General features: G+C 38.6%; 1 long non-coding RNA gene across 1 annotated transcript in view; it reads left to right on the top strand.

Moving 5' to 3' along the window:
- The first annotated feature begins 5,431 nt into the window (after positions 1-5,431).
- The window catches only part of LOC144382734 (uncharacterized), a 171,618-nt gene continuing 155,619 nt past the window's right edge, over positions 5,432-21,430 (top strand). Inside the window, exon 1 of the long non-coding RNA XR_013450113.1 lies at positions 5,432-5,508. This is a non-coding gene — a long non-coding RNA (uncharacterized LOC144382734). The remainder of the gene's footprint in view (positions 5,509-21,430) is intronic.

Raw genomic sequence — 21,430 nt, 5'->3', positions numbered from 1 at the left:
ATTATTGGTTTATTAGTAATTCCTCTTTGTTTTATAGTTTAGTGATTAAAGTTTAAAATGTGCATCTTTATCTTATACTCTATCTTCTCATAATAGTATATAACATCTCTTATGATGTAAGAACTTACATGAAGATATTTCCATTTCCTCTCATCCTTTGTGCTATTGTTGTCAGGCATTTTACTTTTGCATATATTAAAAATGAAAGACACTTTATTATTTTAGTTTTAGACAATCAATCATTTATTAGAGATATGCTGTTGCCCCAGCACCATTTATTGACAAGATCATCCTTACCACCCCGGGAAATGCATAGGTATGGTGCTGCAGGAGTAGGCACAAAGCATGAGGATCTGTGTATCACAGATTCAGGTCCACCAGAGACCATCCACTTGCAGGAGAAACACTAAATGGCTTGGTTGACAGGATGATTTATTCGATAGCTATAAACCAGCCTCTATCCTCAGCTGTTCTAATGTATGCATAATGGGGCCATGAATTGAGTAGTCATAATGATAGACTATGCATGAGCCCAGAGGTATGGGTTTCATCTTACCAAGACTGATCTAGCTATTGAATATTTGGCCTGGTGGCCGCAGCAATACACATTTAGCCCTTAATGTAACTCCATCCCTTAAAGAGACCACCCATCTTCTTAGCGGCAAGATGATTACACCAGTCTATCTACATCCTGAAAATAAGAATTTTCTTGATTAGAACTGTCTTGTACATTGGGTATAGGTTCACTTTTCTTGTCCATATGTCTCACTGTCCAGAGGCTCACAGACTATTTATTTAACCACCACCATGGGATCATGCAATGACATTGTCCCAGACCAAGTGGCCCACTTTATAGCACAGAGAACTACAATGGACATATAACCACAGGATCCACTGGTCATATTATATAACACATCATCTCGAAGCTGTTAGCCTGAATATTGACAGATAATGTGTAACAAGTTTATGGTACTATCCATCACCAACAACTTAAACCAATGACTGTTGTATGGTAATTATTTTTCCTCCCCAACAATTTTAGGTTCTACAGATCTAGAAGGCTTGTATCCCAGAGAAGGAATGATTTAACGGTAAGAATTCCATTAATACAGAGCTATAACTGCTGCATGGTCATACTGGGCTTCTCACACCGGTAGACTAGGCAAAGAAATAAATTACTCTACTGGTGGGGTAATATCCTAATCATCATGAAAAATGGGATTGCTCTACATAATATAGGAAGAGAGGAATGCATTTGGAGCCCAAGAGATCTTGGGGCCTCCATATCCAGGTTTGACTACAAACAAGCAATTAGCCTAACTGCACTCTGATAAAAGCACAGACCCAGGGTCTAAAGCCCCTCAAGGATAAGGGGATCATCTCAACAAACAAACCATCTAGACCAGCAGAAGTGGTAATAGTGCGTAGAATCTAGAAGAGTTAGTAGAGGACTGTAAATTATGATGTTCTGATCAACTACAGCAGTGGGAGCTATGGCTCATCCTACAAACTCCCCTATTTTAATGTTTTCCTTTTTCTCTTCCCAACACCTTTAAAAAGCTATAATAGGATAGAGTGAAATTAATGTGATGTAAGTGGATCAGACTAGTGTAAGGAATGGACTCTATGGACATGTCCATACTCCACCCAGATCCCCATAATTCTCCTTTATTATTTATGGGTCCCCCTCCCTGGTTTTGTTACTCTTTTGTTTCTAAGAACCCATTCTTGCAATTTTCTTGAGAAGACTACCTTCAGACTTCTGGATCCCCTTTGTCCCATAAGTAGAGAGCCCTAAGTGCCTGGGAGTTTATATCCCAAAAGCAGCCCTTAGCTAAAAACTGATTCATGTGGGACTTTGGAAGCCCAGTTCCCTTTCCACAACCTGTAAGAAACCCCATGGCATAATTTCTACTCCTCAGCATCCCTGCAAAGTTAAGCTGAAGCTGGAACTTTGTCTGAAAGATGCCCCTGCTTGATTTCTTTCCCTTCTGCTTTCTTTACATTTTTATTCCTGGGAACACTAAATCAGGGGTGTCCTTAAGCCAGTTCATACCAGAAAACAGCAAGTCACATAAGCCAATTGTTAAATTTTCAGGAATTTTGTAGGTTTGTTTGGAAACACAAACATAATAAAAAATCTAGAAGGCTACATATATGTCCAGAGCTGGACACGTGCTCAGAAAAGAATGAGAAGACTCCAAGCTTTCAACTCTGGCTGACTGTCAGGTTCCATCAAGCAGGAAGTAAAGGCTGAGGTAGAATTGTAAATGGCCTGGCTTAGCATTGTGAAGAAGTGCCCTAATACAAAGATAATCTGCAAAGACCAAAATAGTAATGTTTTTCCTTATTTATTTGGCCCAGGGGTGGGTGGTGGTGGCTCCATGTTTTTAAGAAAATCTCTAAAAATCACTAGTTCACCATTAAGAGACTTGAGTGACCACACATAGCAAATAATCCAGTCTCAAAAAATAGTTTAGAAAAGCCACTAAGCAATTACAACTCACAAGAAGCAGCAACAATAAAACCTGGGGGAGCGGGGAGGATTTGGTTTCCAGAATTACTGTATTATGACTCTCAAAATGTTCAGTGTTTAACAAAAAGGTACTATGCATGCAAAGAAATAAAGTGTGGCCCATTTACAAGGAAAAATATTCATAGAACTGTCCCTGACAAAAGCTGGATATTGGACTTACTAGATCAGACCTAAGCAGATAAGGGGCACCATAAAGTGTTACAACATACACTTAAAGGGAGTCCCAGAAGAGGAGAGAAAGAAATATAAAGTATATTTGAAGAAATAATGGCCCCAAATTTCTCCAGTAGGATGAATGACATGAATCTACACATCCAGGAATCTCAATAACCTCTAAGCAAGATAAACTGAAAGAGATCCACACTGAGACACATTATAATCAAACTGTCAGAAATCAAAGACAGAGAGAATCTTCAAAGAAGTAAAATAGATAAAATTCACCATGTGCAAGGGATCTTCAATACAATTAACAGCCAATTTCTCATCAAAAACCATGGAAGTCAGAAGGCAGTGCAATGACATATTAAAGTGATGGAAGAAAGAATGAAAAAACACCTTTCAGCGAATAATTGCATATACAGCAAAACCATTTTTCCAAAATGAGGAAGATATTAATAAATTTTCAGATAAACTAAAGCTGAAGGAGTTCATCACTTTTATAGTCCTGCCCTACAAGAAATGCTAAAGGGAATTCTTTAAGCTAAAATGAAAGGACCCTAGACAGTAACTTGAAGCCATATGAAAAAATAAGAAAATAAAAAACACAGGTAAATGTAACTACATAGGTAAATGTAACACCTAGCATTATATTTGACTTGTTACTCATTTTTATGCCTATATTATTCAAACTGAACATGCATGAAACAATTATAAATCTATGTTAGTGGGCACACAATATATAGCAATGTAATTTGTAAAAAATAACAATATAAGGGGGGCAGAGTTGTATAGGTGTAGAGTTTTTGCATATCATTTAAGTTGGTATTCATTCAAACTAGATTGTTATAAATTTAAGATGTTAATTGGAATACCCAGGGTAAACACTAAGAAAATAACTGAAATATATACAGAATAGGAAATGAGAAAGGAATAAAAAGATATAATAGGAAAAAAATCAATCACACACAAAAGGTGGTAACAGTGAAAATGAGGGAAAAAAAGATAAAATAATATAATTAGTATAATGAGAGAAGTCAGTTCTTTCTTATCGGTAACTACTTTAAATGTACACATATGGAACTCATCAATTAAAAGATTGGCAGAAAGAATTTTGAAAAAACACATAAACTAACTGTTGTCTATAAGAGATGCAAATAAGTTTAAAGTGAAATTGTTTTAAAATATATTCCATGCAAGGGTGCCTGGGTAGCTCAGTCAGTTAAGTGTCTGCCTTCAGGCTCAGATCATGATCTCGGGGTCCTGGGATCCAGCCGCACATTGGGGTCCCAGTTCAGTGGGAAGTCTGCTTCTCCCTCTCCCTCTACCCCTCTGCCCTGCTCATGCTCTCTCTCTCTCTCTCTCAAATAAATAAATAAAATCTTTGACATATATATGTATATTCAATGCAAAGAGTAAATGGGAGCTGGGGTAGCTATATTAATATCAGACAAAATAGACTTTGTAAAAAGTTATTACAAGAAACAAAGGATATGGGGCTCCTGGGTGGTTCAGTCAGTTAAGCATCCCACTCTTGATTTTGGCTCAGGTTATAATCTCAGGGTCGTGAGATCTAGCCCCATGTGGGGTTCCTCACTGAGCAGCTTAAGACTCTCTCTCTCCCTCTCCTTCTTCCCCTCCTGCCCCACTTGCACATGCACACACTCTCTCTCTAAAAAAATAAAAATAAATAAAAATAAATAAAGTATCTAAAAAAAAAACAGAAACAAAGGACATTAAGGGTTATTCCATCAAGAATATATAATGATTATAAACATATATGTATCTTTCTACAGAGCCTCAAAATATATAAAGGAATATTGAGTCTTCCAATTCGTGAATATCAAATATCTCTCCATTTGATTAGATATTGATTTCTTTCATCAGAGCTTTGTAGTTTTCCACATGTAGATCCTGTTTAGATTCATATAAGTATCCCATTTTTTGATGCTGCTTTCAATAATATTTTTTTAAATTTTAAATTCCAATTGTTCATTACTGGCATACAGGAAAGCAATTGACTTTAGTATATTAGCCTTGTTTCATGTGCCATACTTGCTTACTATTGCCAAGAGTTATTTTGTAGATTCCTTGGGATTTTCTACATGAACTATTAGGTCATCTATGAATAAAGATTGTATTTCTTCCCTTTCAATCTACACACCTTTTTTTTTTTTTTTTTTGTCTTATTGCACTAGTTGAGACCACTACTACAATGTATAATAGGAATGGTGAGAAAAGACCATCCTTGCATTGATTCCAAACTCAGGGGGAAAGCATCCATTTTTTCACCATTTAATATAATGTTAGCTGCAGGGTTTTCATAGACAACCTTCATCAGGTTGATAAAGTTTCCCTCTACTTCTAGTTTGCTTAGAGTTATTATCAAAAATGGTTGTTGGATTTTGTCAAATACTCTTTCTACATCAGTTGACATGATCATATGATTTCTCTTCGTTGGCTGTTGATATGATGGATTACATTGATTGGTTTTTTATTGTGAAATCAGCCTTTCATAACTGCAATAAACCCTACTTGTTTGTGGTGTATAAATATTTTTACCCATTGTTGGATTTGATTTGCTAATGATTAGTTTAGAATTTTGCATCCGTGCTCATGAGAGTTATCAGTCTGTATTTTGCCTTTCTTGTAATATCTATCTGGTTTTATTATTAAAGTTCTTCCTTTTTTTCTTTCTCCCTCTCTCCCTTCTTTGTATCCTTCCCTAAGGGCTCCTTCTCAGAGACCTCTGCATCTGGCTGCTAGTTCAACTGTACTGCATTGTTATACTGAAGCTCTGTGAGTGTGGTAGCAAGGTATGGGTGAGGGAAAGCATTTTATAATCTTATGGGTTATTTTCAGCCTGTTAGTGGACCTGTTTATCTGGGCTATGGATGTTCACAAGTGTTTCTTCAGAGGTATAATTCCCCCTTCCCCTTCCACATGGCTTTGGCGAAAGAGAAAGGCAAGTGGGAGTTGAAATGGGAAAAATTATTTTCTCCATCTGAGATAAGGCAAGATGGATATAGTTTTTCTGCCCCTTGGAAGGCAGTGCTATGTTATAGAGCCCTTTTGGAGAATATGTCACAATAAAGAAACTTCCCCTTCCCCTTCCAAAGTCACAAAAGGGACTTTGTGACTGTGAGAATCTGATGGAGTTCCTAGAGGTAAACTTTAGGGTTTCTGCAAGACTGAAGCAGCCAGGAGTTTTCCCTCTCACACCAGTCCACACTCAGCTTCCAGCAATTCATCAAAGTTACCATTATGTGTTCCTACCCCCAGTTTATGACTCCAGCAGGTCTGCTCCAGGTATGTATACCTCAGCTGTGACTCCCTGCATTGGCTTTTCTCCCCAGTTTTGGAATGGCAGCTTGTCCTTTGATCTCTGTTCTCTGAGGAGCCCAAGAAAAGTCATTGATTTTCGGTTTGTTCAGTTTTTTCTGTTGTAAAAATGAGAGTGACATCTTCCAAGCTCTTTACATGTCAGAACTGAAACCAGAATGTATGTTTTTATTTTCATTCAGTTCAAAAGACTTTCTAAAATCCCTTTTTCTTTGTTCTGTGGTTTATAAAGAAGTGTGCCATTTCATTTCCAAATATTTGGGGTTCTTTTAGTTTTTTTTCCTGTAAGCTAATTAAATTCTGTTGTGATCAAAAAACATACTTTGCACATCTTGAACCATTTCAAATATATTGAGACTTATTTTATGGCACAGAGTATGGTATATCTTGGTAAATGGTGCATATGCAGTTGAAAACAATGTGAATTCGGCTGTTTTTGGGTTGCAATATTTTATAAATTAGGTCAATTAGATCAGAATGGTTGATAATATTATTCAAGTCATCTGTAGCCTTACTGATTTTCTGCCTACTTGTCCAGTCAATTAGAGAGAGACTAATTATGGAATTGTCTGTTTCTCCTTGCAATTCTATCAGTTTTTGCATTATGTATTTTAAAGCTTCATTAGTAAGTGCATAAGTATTTTGGGTTGTTATACCTTCTTGATGAATTGGCTTCCTTATTATTACAAAAAAACTTTTATTTCTGGTAATATTTTTGCTTTGAAATTTAGTTTGTCTCACATTAATATAACCACTTCAGCATTATCTTTAAAAAAAAAAGATTTTATTCATTTATTTGAGAGACAAGAGAGAGAGGGAGCACAAGCAGGGGGGAGGGGTAGAGGGAGAGGGAGAAGCAGACTCCCCGCTGAGCAAGGAACCTGACACAGGGCTCAATCTCAGGACATTGGGATCATGACCTGAACTGAAGGCAGACACCTAACTGACTGAGCCCCCCAGGTGCCCCAACAGCATTATCTTGATTAAGCTTAGCGTGAAATGTCTTTTTCCAACATTTTAACCTATTTGTGTCTTTATACTACTATGCATACTTTAAAGTAAGTTTCTGATGAGAAGCATATTTGGGTCTTGCTTTATTTATCCAATCTGACAATTTCTGATCTGTAATTGAAGTATTTACACATTTCACCTGTAATATAATTATTAATATGGTGGGCAGAAATCTACCAGCTTGCTATTTGTTTTTTAATTGTCTTGGCTATGATTCATTTCCTTTTTCCTCTTTTCCTGCTTTCTTTTGGATTAAATGAATATTTTTTATGATCCATTTTCTCTCCTTTTTTGGCTTTATTAGCTATAACCCTTTGTTTTGTTATTTTAGTGGTTGCTTTATGATTTAGAGTATATCTATAGTATTTTTAATAAGTTTATTTTTAAAAATAATCTCTACCCCCAACATGGGGCTCACACTTATGACCCAGAGATCAAGAGTTGCATGCTCTACAGATGAGCCAGCCAAGGACCCCTATCATATACATTTTTATTTAATCACAGTCTCATGTCAAGTGATGTTATATGCATTCATGTGTAGTGTAAGAAACTAACAACAATATACTTCCATTTCCCCACTCGTAGCCTTTTTGGTTTGTTTATATGCATTGTAAATCTACATATGTTATCAACTTCCCTACTACGTTGTTTAAGCAGTCTACTACCTTATAGAAAATGAAATATTTTTTAAAATCCTATGTATTTACACTTATATCTTAGTCAATTTAGGCTGACAGAACCAACTACCATAGACTGGGTGACTTACAAACAATAGAAATGTATTTCTCAGTCTGGAGGCTGGAAGTCTGAGATCAGGGTGCCAGCATGGTTGGGTTTTGGTAAGAACATTCTTCTGGGTTGCAGATAGCTGAATTCTCCTTTATCTTCACATGGCAGAAAAAGAGCAAGCTATTTCCTGGCCTATTCTTATAAGGGCACTAATCCCATTGATAAGGGTTTCATCCTCATGACTTAATCACCACCCAAAGGTTCCACCTCCAAATATCATCACATTGGGATTTGATACCAATAAATGAATTTTAGGGGGTACATATTCAATCCATATCATTCAGACAACATTTCTGATTTTTTATTTTTATAGATTGATATTTCTTTGATATTTTTTCCCCTCTGCCTGAAGAATGTCCTTTAACATTCCCTATAGTGCAGGTATTCTTGTGAGGAAATTTTTCAGATTTTGTATTTCTGGAAAAATCTTTTTTTACATTTGATGCCTCCATTATATTTCTATTGGATAGTGCTGTGTTCGATATATGTCCCATATCTTTTTTTTTCCCTTGTTTTTCACCTTTTTTTTTTTCTTTTGGTCTCTCAATCTTGATATTTTTTACTGATCTGTTTTTCCATCTATTAATCATCTGTTCTGCTTTGTCTAATCCTCTATTAAACCAATTAAGTTAAATTTTACTGTCAGATATAACATTTTTGTCAGTTTTAGAAATTTACTTTAGATTCCTATTCTCTGATGAAATTTTCCATCTTTTCTTCATTTTAAAGAGCATTTTAATCATAAGTTATTTAAAATCAATTATCTGGGCGTGCCTGGGTGGCTCAGTCAGTTAAGTGTCTGACCCTTGATCGGCTCAGGTCATGATCTCAAGGTTCTGAGATCCAACCCCACGCTGGGCTCTGTGTTCAGCATGGAGTCTGCTTAAGATTTCCATCCTCTCCCTCTGCCCCTCCCCCTCTGCTCACATACTCTCGACATCTCTAAAAAAAAAAAAAAAAAAAAATCAATGATCTGGAACTCCTTGGTTGTGTTTCTATGTTCTTTATAAAAAATATGATTTTGTATGTCTTTTGGTCATTTAGTCCTGTTTTAATTGTCCTAGTAATTTTTAATGGATACATGACACTGTAGATGACACAATACAGAGGCTCTTGATGATGTCATTTTCCTCCACAGCAAGAGAGAGATTTTCTTCCAGGGACCATATAGGGACAGTGGATCACCATAATCTAGTTGCTGTTTAATTTTAGAGTTTTGGGGTTGGTGTATTTCAGTTTTGTGATTATTCCTAAGCCATGGTTAATCTTCTAAAGTGTGGTCTTTATTCCAAGTGTGTGCTTTTATTCCTAGTTCCTGGTCCTTTGGGAATCTCAACTGAAAGTCTAGGCTATATTCTAAAGCTCCTCCAACTTGTTAGGAATTGAAATCCAACCATAGTCTCCCCAGCAACAAGCAGCTGCTAAAATTTCTGCTGTACTATTTGGCTTCCCAGATGTTGTAGTTGGCTGGACTTTTGGACTCTTGCCCTGACACATTTAGCATAGGAATTAACCAAGGATTTCGATGGGAATTAGAGATTTGGGGGACTTTTCTGTATTTCCCCATTCTCTGGGATTTTGTCCCTCAAATCCCAACCAATGTGGCAGTGTGGCATTCTGCCAACTGTATCTTTACTCCAATAAGTGAACCACTTTCTGCTTGGCCTCTATTTCCTCTACAGAAAATAGGAAAATGTCTTCATGGGAAAAGCCAGGATAAATGTGGAACCTGCTGTGTGCTTCTCTCTTCTAAAGGATCACAGTCATCCAAGTCTCATCTCTGTTAGTTATTCTTCAGTGAGTTCCAAGAGTCATCTCATACGTAGTTGTCAGTGGGAGGTTTAGTTTTATTCAGTCTAATCCACCTGTCCTAGAACCAGAACTCTGCAATGCTCATTATGTTTTACCTGGTAATTTGAAGTGTCTTATACTGGAAACTGTTTCTCTGAAATTCTAGTTTGCCATATTGCCTCCAAAAGACTTACATCTGTACTAAACCATGGTACCTTAAGAGATCCATTTATAAAAATTAATGTGCAATCCATCTTTTCCTCTTAAATTTCTAAACTATATTTAACCTCCACTGCCAGGTACTTGATCTATTTAGTTGAATTCGAGTCACACATATTTTCATTTAATAGCCTATAATTTTTAGGAAATCAGAACAAGGACAAAAGAGTGTCATGTGGCACAGTGAAACCTGAGATTAGAGTCAAACTGGACTGATGATGGGGCCATTTGCACGTTTTTAGCTAAAATTTCCTCATTTGTGGGGTGCTTGTTTGGCTTAGTTGGTAGAATGTGTGACTCTTGATCTCAGGGTCCTGAGTTCAAGTCCCACATTGAGGATAGAGCTTACTGAAAAAAATAAAATAAGGGGCACCTGGGTGGCCTCAGTCCATTAAGCATCCAACTCTTGGTTTCAGCCCAGGCATAATCTCATGGTCCTGAGATCGAGCCCCATGTTGGGCTCTGTGCTCAGCATGGAGTGTGCTTGTCTTTCTCCCTCTGCTCCTCCCCCCACTCATGCTCTCTCACTCTTTCTCTGTCACTCTCTCTTAAATAAATAAACAAATAAGTAAAGAAATAAAATCTTTTAAAAATAATAACAAATAAAATTTCCTCATTTGTAAAACTTTTCTTTACCTTTCCTTAATTATAGTTTCCTCATTTGTAAAATTAAATAACACTGAATCTCTTTATGTATTCTTGTCATGGACAGGCACTAAGATGTTTACAATAGCATTGTCCATTGGGGCACAAATGTTTAAAACAGAATAAAGGCAAATTTTTTCATTTAAAAATTGTAAAACGCTTTCAGTAGGGTTCTGGCTAAATAAATTATGGTGTATCCACACCATGAACTAGTGTGCAGTCATTAAAAAGAGTAGCGAGGCCACTTGACTTCAGAGACTTATTCTGAGATATTAAATGAGAAAAGAAAGATGCAGACACATGAATATAATTTTTAACTATGTAATTGTGTGTACACATATCTACACATATCTATATATTCCATTGAAGAAAACCACTGAAATGCATATATTATGTTAACATGGGCTTCTGGATAAGGGAAGGTGGGAAGGGGAATAGGGTTGACACAGAAGAAAGAGAAAAAGACAAGAAAAGGAAAAATGGGCAAATAAAAGTTTATTTCAAGAAATGCATGTATGCCATGATCACTTTTATATATTCTTTTAAAATTTTATTTCTATTTGTTTATAGAAATAAGTTAATTTTTAAGTGCTGACTTTTCAACTTTAAAGTGTAAATTTAGTATCATGAATATAAGTGCTTTAATAAAACACTTAAGTCATGAAAGGCACTTAGAGTTGAAGGGGTAGATCCTTAGCTTGAAGATCTTCCAAGTGCAAATTATCACATTTACTAACAAAACAATCTTGATGCCTGTGCCAAGATCTCCTGCTAGGCCTAGTAGACATCCTAGCTTGACAGAATCTGGCTTTTATTTCTGGTATTTGTAATATTCATTTTAATGCTAAGGTCCTCCATATGCATTTTCATAATACAAAGGCTGATAATTCATGCCATGTATCTCTTTATGAAATAAGTTGAATGAATAATTGAAATTTATTCCTTGGTTCCAAGTAAAAGGTTAGCAAAAAAAAATAAACTATCCAAGAGTGAATGTTCAGTGTGTGCACGTAAGTATAAATTTAGTTGAATCACTAAATTGCACTTCCATGAAATTTTACTGACATGCCCTTACTTGCCTAGGTCTTCCTAGTTCTTTTCCCACCCTCACAACGTTTTGCAAGTTTCAAATCGTCGTTCACATGAATAATATTCACAAAAGAATATACCTGCCACTGAACTTTTGGAATTTCTAGATTGCCTAGTCAGTCGACGGTTTTGTGTAAAAGACCAGGTGTGAGCGGGGAATGATGTTCATGCCGTAGAGGTCAGGGTATCAGCCCTACCCTGCCAGCCTTGAGGGAAGATACACACAACTTACACACCTAACCCATACTACATTTATTTGTGCCATTTATAAATGTCAGTAGGGACCTAAGTCCATGCTGGAATTTGCTAAATGGCATTTGACCTCTTGATCCAAAGTGAATTGCTAAAGATTTGGTATTATGTGCCAAAAGGCTAAAGATGTATGACGGAATAATATGTGAGCTATTAAGGGAACTGATTAATCACAATAATTACCAAACACTTACTATGCATTAGTTGCCCTTGGTGAAAAGCCTTGTGTATAAGAATGGACTTAATCCTCAAAGCCCTCCTAGGAAGTAGGAAGCATTATCCTTCTTATTTTACAGGTGGGGAAACCGAGGCACTGGAAAATTAAGTAAATTACCACTGATAGAATGCAGAACTAAGATTGAACAGAGTTATTTGAGATCCACATGACATCCTCTCAACCACTGTCTTATATCTGTTTGAACCCGGAGTGCCCAGAATGTGTGCTCTTCTCTTCTGTGCGGAAATTAGGCCCCTGTTTTCTTGTGCAGTGACCGGCACATGGAGAGTCTCGGCTTCTGTGATAACAGGTCAAGAATTCAAGGATGAGATACAGATTTGAAGGTCCACGTTATGGTAGAACTGGGTTGTCATTACCTGGCTTTCATTCCTTCTTTATGTAAAGAGAGTTTGGGGTCGGGGGTGGGCACGTGGTGAAGGGGGACAAAGGATAGGATGGAAGAGGGATGTAGGGACAGTAAGCTGTACACCGAAATTTGCTCTCAGCGCCTGGCAGCTCAGGGCAAGAGAGAAATAAAGAAGATCCTCTGGGAACTTACATGTGTTAACAGTGAGACAGACAGACACAATGCGTCCCAGATGGAGTAGGAAAACAGAAGTCTCTGAGACACTAGGAGGACCCCTGGGAATGTGGACAGCAACTGAAGTGGCAGGTGGGGCATAACATACAGGCAGTAACATGGATCCTAGAAGGCTCACCCTCAACACCTGATAGATCTCATTCAGATCTCTTGGCTCAGAATGTATTCCAAGAATATCTTCCCATGAAACTTCCAGAGTGGCAGCAAGGAGCTAGCCTGCTTGTGGGACATGCTGGCAACAAGAACAAAGTGTTTCTCTTTTCCCTGCCCTGCCACTGTGACTCCAATCAAGAGTCAGTAGGAGAACAGAGGAAAAGCTTCCGATGAAATTTTGAGCCTGACTGTGATTGATTTGATCATCCTGAATTAACCCCAAATTGCTACCTGTAATAGAGAATATTTGGAAGGTGACCAAAGAAGCTGTCTAACTCACCAAAGCGACTCCAAGTAACCCTATTCACAGTATCCCTCCTACAGTGTTAATATCTCCAGCCTCTCCCCCACTTTCCTACAGTAAGGCTCCTTAAGTAGAGCTCCTGTGTTCTTTTAACCCTTTGAAACAAATTGGTGAACTCAGATAATTTCAGGTATATTTACTACCGAATTAGGAAAGAATTCAGTAAGGTCCCTTTCCAGCGCTACATTCTTGGAGTCTGAGAGATTTTTTCAAAGTGCATGCATGTGTGTTTGTATGTGTATGTGGGAGTTGGGGGGGGGGTAATCATAAAATCTATTGCTTTGACAACTTTCCTCTGACTATATGAATTATATGAAATATTTTTCAGCCTCAAAGCTAGGAAAAAAATATTATCTAGAAACCGATAAACTTTCTCCTAATAGTCAATAGTTTACGTGAAATATTTGACATTAAATAATAAGAGGTCCTCAATCAACAAAAATGGGGGGGAATGTTCTAGAACTGCTGGACACCATCTCTCTTAGAGAATGTCTGTAACATATAATTACATTCTACAAGGTGCTGATAGTGTTTTGATTTGGATAGTTGATGGCTTGGGAAGGAGTCCACCAAACAATGCCACAGAGTATAAACCACAGCTCCAAAAACATCAGTTGTACTAAGGAGAACTAATAAACTGTTTTGCTCAATGATCCATCCCGTTTCATGCCAACTCATTGATCTTTGTAATCAAATACCATTCAGGTTAGTCTGGCCTCAGCTGGAAGCTTAGGAGTAAATTAATATGTCATGGACTGAGTTCTTAACAGTGATGGGCTTACTAATACAGACTTCAGCTAATATCTATTTTCTAAACAGTTTAGAGTGTGATGATGAAATATATAGCAGCTTCCCCCAAAGGGAGGTGTTCTGATAATTCTGGAAAAAATGTTAAGAACAACATGGAAGGGGATGAAGATGAAACTATTGGGGATTGGTGGGAAAAATATATATCCCCTATCAATTTAAAGGTTGACGCTTATAGGGTGCAGAAGGGTCTGTTATACATACTGTGTAGGGAGATTTTTAAAAATAAAGAGTAGACCAGAAACATGTATGCAAGTGAAAAGCACTATATCTAGGAAACTGTGTGGGGAGTGGGGAGAAGGTCCTTATGGACATAGTCCGTTCCACTATGGACATTGGGTTCAAGAAGGTCAAGCATATAATAGTTCGTCTCTTTCTATTTCCCTTAAAACAAAAAGTCAAGCAGGATCTCAAATCATCTACAATGTCATCTATGTGGTTTATTGGTGTTATTGGAACAACATAAACTAGAACATTGCACATAGGAGGGATATATTATCAACAACATATCCATAACACCTAGGACTGCCTAAAACCATGAATGCATATTTCCCATTGTCTTAATTTCCTCTTGTCTTGAAACTTCCTTGTTAGAAGTTCACTGAGACTGAGTGCATGCTTTTTCTGAGGCAAGCGGTTATTAAAATGTGCAAAGTAAAAAGATAAGCACTAATCACTCCAACTAAGAACAAGATGGGGAGCATCCTGAGAACAATTAGAAATGAGTTTGAAAAAGGAAAATATATCATGGTAGATGCCTTTTCCCCCCAGATAACACCTATTTATTTAATTATTTATTTTTAAATATTTTATTTATTTATTTGTCAGAGAGAGAGCACCAGCAGGGAGAGTGGCAGGCAGAGGAAGAAGTAGGGAGAGGGAGAAGCAGGCTCTCCACTGAACAAGGAGCCTGATGGGGGACTAGATCCCAGGGTCCTGGGATCACCACCGAGCTGGTGGCTTAACTGATTGAGCCACCCAGGTGCTCCAAATTACACCTCTTGATTCAATCCAGTGCTTGGTAGAATGACGGACAGTTTTGAACAACTGCACTGAAGCCTCTGTCTTTAAAAAAAAAAACCCTGTGTCATGTAGCTTGTCTTTAATGTGGAACAGGGCAAAATCGCTTCCTAGTCTAATTCCCCAATTACAATTTAGTGTAAACCCCCAAATGTGACAAAGATCACCATTTTGCAGTATCATAGGTTTTGTTAACAGATGAGAAAAATGTCTTTCTCTGGAAAGGGAGGAGTGGTATATTCTCATTTCGTAACATATATTTCCTCATAGAATTTAAGGACTATACTCAGCTTATGTATTAAATTCAGTTGGTAAAAATTCATTGATAGTCCATTACTATTGGTGAACTGCAGTGTAGGGACTTCAGGAAATCCTCCCAAACCCCTGCTTGCTGGATACTTCTCTCCCCTCCCTCTTTTCAACTTCATCAAAAGTGATTCATTATAAGCAGACATATTTCTGTTCCAGCTAATCCCAAATGGTTGGAATAAAGAGCTTGACACCAATTTTAAGCTTTTCTTTTTTTCCTCCCCTAATCATTTATTGTGGAAGAAAAATAGCCCTTAAAAAATGGATTTTTTACTGCATCCTCAATAAATCCTACATGCATTTCTCTTATTCTCTGTCCACTGCAAACATGCCTCTATCAAGATTAATACTAAATTCAGCCCAAGGCTGAGCACTAGATTTGAGCAATGACAAATTCCTCACATTTCCCCACAGATCTTTTACTTTTTCTGCTAAGTTGTGAATTTCAGGCTTGCCCTCAAAATAGACACAGTGGAAAAGCATTCCTATCACTGACTGCAAGTCATTATTTTTGAACCCTGACACATTGATACATCTCAGCTTTTTGATGTGTTATTTGATCTTTCATCCAGCTAATTTTTGAACTTTCTACAAATTTAGATCATTCATAGTTGAAGTCCAATCTTGTGTCCTGAGAGGAGAATAGAGAAGGATATAAGTTTTTTAGGTCAGTTGTCCCCAGATTTTGCATTTTTATCGGTAAAATATATCTTTTAAAAATTAGAAGATGAAAATGAGATGCAAACTCAAATGTGTCAAGTACAGACGTGCACTCACATTAAAAAAAAAAAAAAAATCTCTACCAGCTACTGTTTCCTCAAATTCAGGATAAAAATCTCAGGATGAAAAACAGTTTTTTTAAAATGAATAGTTTGCTTTATGTGAATTTTCTTATTTTGTTGGAGATTTATCATGTATGTACCACTGTCTGCAGCTTTGCTTTTGGGACAATGGCATCAGGCAAAAAAAAAAAAAAAAAAGAAACTTCTGTCCCCACAGTTCTAAAACGGGGATCAGCTGACCCGGCCTGTGATCCCAGCAATTTTTTTGATAAATAAATAACAATTCTATGGGATTGTCATTTGGGTCAGGAGAATCATTTTCCTTTCAGAAGCTCATGAGTTCATTTATATTGAAAGATCATCAGAGAGATCAAATGAGACTGTGAGGCATGTAACTGATTAAAGGGACAGACTTACTAATAAGTATATACCGCTTGACTACGAGCCAAAATTGGAGATGAAAACGGTTTTCAACTAAATTCTGATCATTGCCATCCAAGGTGCATAGAATTATTCTGGACATTTTAATTTATACATATTTTACTAAGTTAATCATGAACCCAAAACACTAAATCACAGAGAAGCCCATTATAAGAAACATTCTGCCTCATTTCGGGTACAAAAATCCCATTCACCTTTTGGGATTCACACTTTGCTTTTGAAAAGATAATTTTCCTCATTCTTGGAATCCTCACTATGACCTTGATTTTTTTTAAGATTTTATTTATTTGAAAGGGAGAGCATGAGCAGGGGTGAGGAGCAGAGGTAGAGGGAGAGGGAGAAGCAGACTCCTCACTTAGTAGGGAGCCCCAATGCGGGGCTCGATGCCAGGACCCTGAGATCATGACGTGAGCTGAAAGCAGATGCTTAACCGACTTAGCCACCCAGGCACCCCTATGACCTTGATTTAGAAGGCTATTTTTAGGTGCCGAAAATTTCTTGGAGACTCTCTGTACTATTCTGTACTTGGACTATTTGAGTGAGGCCAAAGGCTGCCCTAAGAAAGTAACCATAACGTGTTGATCACATTTTATTCAAATTAAATGAATTCTGTAAACAGATGCTAAACATGAGTCAGTGTGGGGGACACCTTCCCTTGTTTTTCATTCTATCTGTTCTGTTTGGAGAGAACAGCTTCCCTTGTTCTATGCCCTTTTATTTGAGAAATTGTCTCAAATTCTTCTCCACTCAGGGATTTGAGTTTTCTTTTTGGGTTGCATTACCCGTGTCTCCGTCACGCCTCAGCATAAAGCCATGTGTGGTCCACTGAGTGGTCAGGCTAGCCCTGGGACACTCTCCCTGGTTGTGCTAGTCTAGAAAGACTACAACCCCTCAGGTGCATAACTGGGCATCTACGAAGTCAGAATTTAATCTCTGAGTTTTTTAGAACTAATTTTAATTAATTAGTTAGAATGCATGGGCCTCGTTGGACCTTCTAAACAATGACCAGATATTGTACATGTTAATTTATGGTGGGGATGGAGAGGGATACCTCGAGTGACTCCAGATACTGGAAGGTTATGCAAGTGCATTAAGTGGTGGAAATGCCATGTAATACCATTGGAGGATGGGGGGGTCAGGGCGTATGCATGCTCGTTCCATTTCTAAATGGAATGTTTTAAATATTCCAACTGCTAATTTTTGATCCTGGTTAATTGTGATCTACCCCCCATACACACAGAGGGTCCCTAAATCCCCCCTTTTCCCATTGCACTTAACATTTTGTAATACACTATATGGTGTCTCTATTTTAGCTGTTTCTTTCTTGAGTCTCCCCTCACCCCTTAGCCATATAATTAAACTACATGAGGGAAGGGATTTTTGCTTGTTTTATTCACTTCTGAATCCCCATTGCCTATGTAAGTGCGAGACATGCAGCATGCATTCAAATATTTACGAATGGAGAGCTTAATTCTCTCACCCATCACTATACAGATAATCAGCTTTTAACGTGAGATTTCATGTTTGTGTTTTCAGCTTGCAGGGCACTTAGGATCTCATTGGAAAATGTTCAGGTGAGGATCAAGACAGATATGGCCCATATCTGGAAGAGGATTTCCATCTAGCAATGCTGTGATGCAAACAATCATTGTGTTCTTCCCAACTGAGATCTGTTCTCTTCACTGCATGTCAGGCAGACCATATGAACACCAATTAGAGTTTGCAATAGAAAGGAACACTTTTGGCATTCCTGAGCTCAGGCAACTTCAGTATTCCATGTAAGTATACTATATTGCTGTATAACATATTTTAAATTAAGATATTTGGCATTCTCGATGTAACCCACGACGACCATAGTGGCCAATTCCCCAAAATGCTTGAGACTCACAAGGGTGTCCTATTGACAAAAGACGGAAAACAGATGGAAAAACAGACTTGCAGAAACGGTAAAGTATTTCTCACCAATAGACTCGGTAAGCAGCCTTTGCTGGCTCAGGCACCAGCATCTAGAATATAATGATAAGTCGGCTCCACACACAGCAGGTCCCACAAACTAGGGGTCTTTGGATTCACCTGTACACATATATGTTAATTTGGCCAAAAAAATGTTGGCCTCATTACACTCACGTCGACATGTCAAAAATCTACTGAATTCAAGTTAAAATCTGGGTTACTGGCAGCTCTTGGACAATTAGGAGGCCTGGCAATATTGGGCAGGCATTCCCACAATTCCATTAGTGATAAATCTTGTGCCATTCATCCTGGCCGCGCCACTACTGAATCTTTTTTTTTTTTTTTTTTTTCCATTTTGTTCTCGCTACGATATCGCCTGCTGCCTGGTCTATATTTTTAGTGTGTGATGTTGACTCTATTCTTAATTTCTGCTGAAGTTCCAATTACATGCTTATTAAATTACTTCGGTAGAGCGCGCGACTCTTGATCTCAGGGTTGTGAGTTCGAGCCCCACGCTGGGTGTAGAGATCACTTCAAAATAGAATCTTAAAAAAAAAAAAATGAACACATATTTAAGGGGCGCCTGGGTGGCTCAGACGGTTAAGCATCTGCCTTCGGCTCAGGTCATGATCCCAAGGTCCTGGGATCGAGCCCCCCGCGTGGGGCTCCCTGCTCAGTGGGGAGCCTGCTTCTCCTTCTCCCTCTGCCCCGCCCCCCTGTTTGTGCGCGTGCTCTCTCTCTCTCAAATAAATAAATCTTTTTTTAAAAAAAAGAGTAAATCAGGATGTGGTAAGGACAGACTGGTTGAACAAACTATTAATTTACAGCAGCAGCATCCAGGCACCAATTCTGTGGACCGGACGGTAGGGTCCCAGAGCCATGTACCTCCTTCACTGAGAAGTTGCCACGATACCTCTGTGGGAAGGAGGGTATCTCAGCTTGGAATCTGTCGCTCTCCTTCTTTCACTGTTTTGCTCTGATGATTCCTAACTTGGGCCCCACATATTCCACGTCCCGTACCGCCGTCTTTGGAGTGCTCCTGCACTTAATCGGGACCGTTGACACTAAACTGTGGCAGAAAGAGAGGGGTCTCTACAAATGCAACAGAAGGTGTATATATTGGTACAGAGATCGCTGCACTCCATTCCCACAGCTCTCGCTGTCTGCGCTGAACTGCCCCTCCTGCAGGAGCTTCTGTCTTCTAGAGTAAAACTTGCAGGATGTGTGATGCAGGTACTTGTCACTCTGGAAAAGCATCTTTTTGCTTTGTGTTCTCCTGGCCTTGGATCTCTTTCTGTGCCACTCTGTGCTGCACCAAGTCATGGAAAAAGCAGTTTCCGGGCTGATGGCAACCCCCCCCAAAATACAAAAATCAAAGATTTTGATAATTTTTATCTCACAAGTAAATTTTTGTCTCCTTCATCCAGATCCCAGAAGATTTTTTTTGTTTTGTTTTTTTGTTTTTTGTTTTGGTTTCAGATCCCATAAGATTTGGCTCTTCACCCGTATCGTTCTGCTGTGTGTAGGCTGCACTTAGTGATCCTAAAGAACATAGTGCCATGAGCCCGTTTTTCTATGATCCACGTGTATGTATGAACACGGGCATCCCCAATGTGGTGGTGTGACCCACACATGGCTCGTCTTTCAGAGACCTTCTGAACTCACAAGGGAAATAGATGATTGCTGGGTGGGATTGAACCAGCTGAGCAAAAGGAGAAACAAGCAGTTTATTTTATTTTTTTTTTAAAGATTTTATTTATTTGACAGAGACACAGCGAGGGAGGGAATACAAGGAGGGGGAGAGGGAGAGGGAGAAGCAGGCTTCCCTCCGAGCAGGGAGCCCGATGCGGGGCTCGATCCCAGGACCCTGGGATCATGACCTGAGCCGAAGGCAGACGCTTAACGCCTGAGTCACCCAGGCACCCCAAAACAAGCAGTTTAAAGTTTGGTATTGAGACCTAGAAAACCCAGACTAAAGGTAAGCCAAGGTTTGTCATCACAAGAAGGGGAGGACTACACAGGCAGGAAACAGAACTCAAATGAATTTCAAAGGAGAGAAAGTCACCACTTAACCCAGGCAGATTTTTGACCCAGAGCCTTGCTGTGTAAATGGAATTCTATTTCCCAGGGACCTCTGAAGCCAGGACTGCTCAGAACATTCACTTGCTTTTGCAATTGGACCATTAGAAGTTTACATCAAGATGGCAGGGACTCTTGTAACTTTCTGTAAATTCCTAAGACCCAGGGGATTCATAGGACAGCTAGAGCATATATGAAAACCCACTGAGCCTTTCCTTTTTCCTTCAGCTTAATACTTGTGAAACCAAACAATCCAGATTTCAAAAAATATTCAAAATTGCTATTTCCTTTAGAACATATTCAGGACATAGGCTGAGGTCTTAGGAAATACAGAAATGAGTAAGCTGTCACTCGACATGTAAAAGATGTATCTTTAGTGTAAAGCTTTTATTGTTGGTTTGGGAGGAATGGGAAGATACGATAGAAATAAAATGGAATTGGACTCTGAGAAGTCAAAGTCACTAACACTTTGGGGGCCAAGAGAGGGGAGTAAGAGCACGGTGCAGTCCTTACAAATAATTTAATATTTGCCCTGGCCATTGGGGCATACCCCATTGCTTTTTAAAAGGACCACAGAGTTCCTTATGTCTCTGTCTTTGTACTTTGGTGGATCCCCATAAACAAATGTGTATTTATCTTGCAAGCCTCAGCAAAAACTCAACCCCAACCCCCTCCTGACTTCTGACTGCTCACTCCTGGGTTGAGCACATGTTTTTCCCGGTGCTTACACTCCTTCCCTGTTTGTCTCCCACCACATGTGCAAGGACAATGGCTATGTCCACTCTCCCTTGGCTGACAGGTTTTAGTACCTGAAACACATGTTCAGTAGTGGTCTGTCCCATTAACGCATGACCCGGTGGCCTTCAATCAGCGAGGACTGGCTTCAGTCTAGGCCTCAGCACTTACAAGTGTTGACAGCGAATTTTCTCCAACT

The sequence above is a fragment of the Halichoerus grypus genome, chromosome 8 (genome assembly GCF_964656455.1).
Source record: "Halichoerus grypus chromosome 8, mHalGry1.hap1.1, whole genome shotgun sequence".
NCBI classification, from domain to species: Eukaryota; Metazoa; Chordata; class Mammalia; order Carnivora; family Phocidae; genus Halichoerus; species Halichoerus grypus.
Note: the sequence above shows the minus strand (reverse complement) of the source record. Positions and strands in the feature narration are given on the sequence as shown.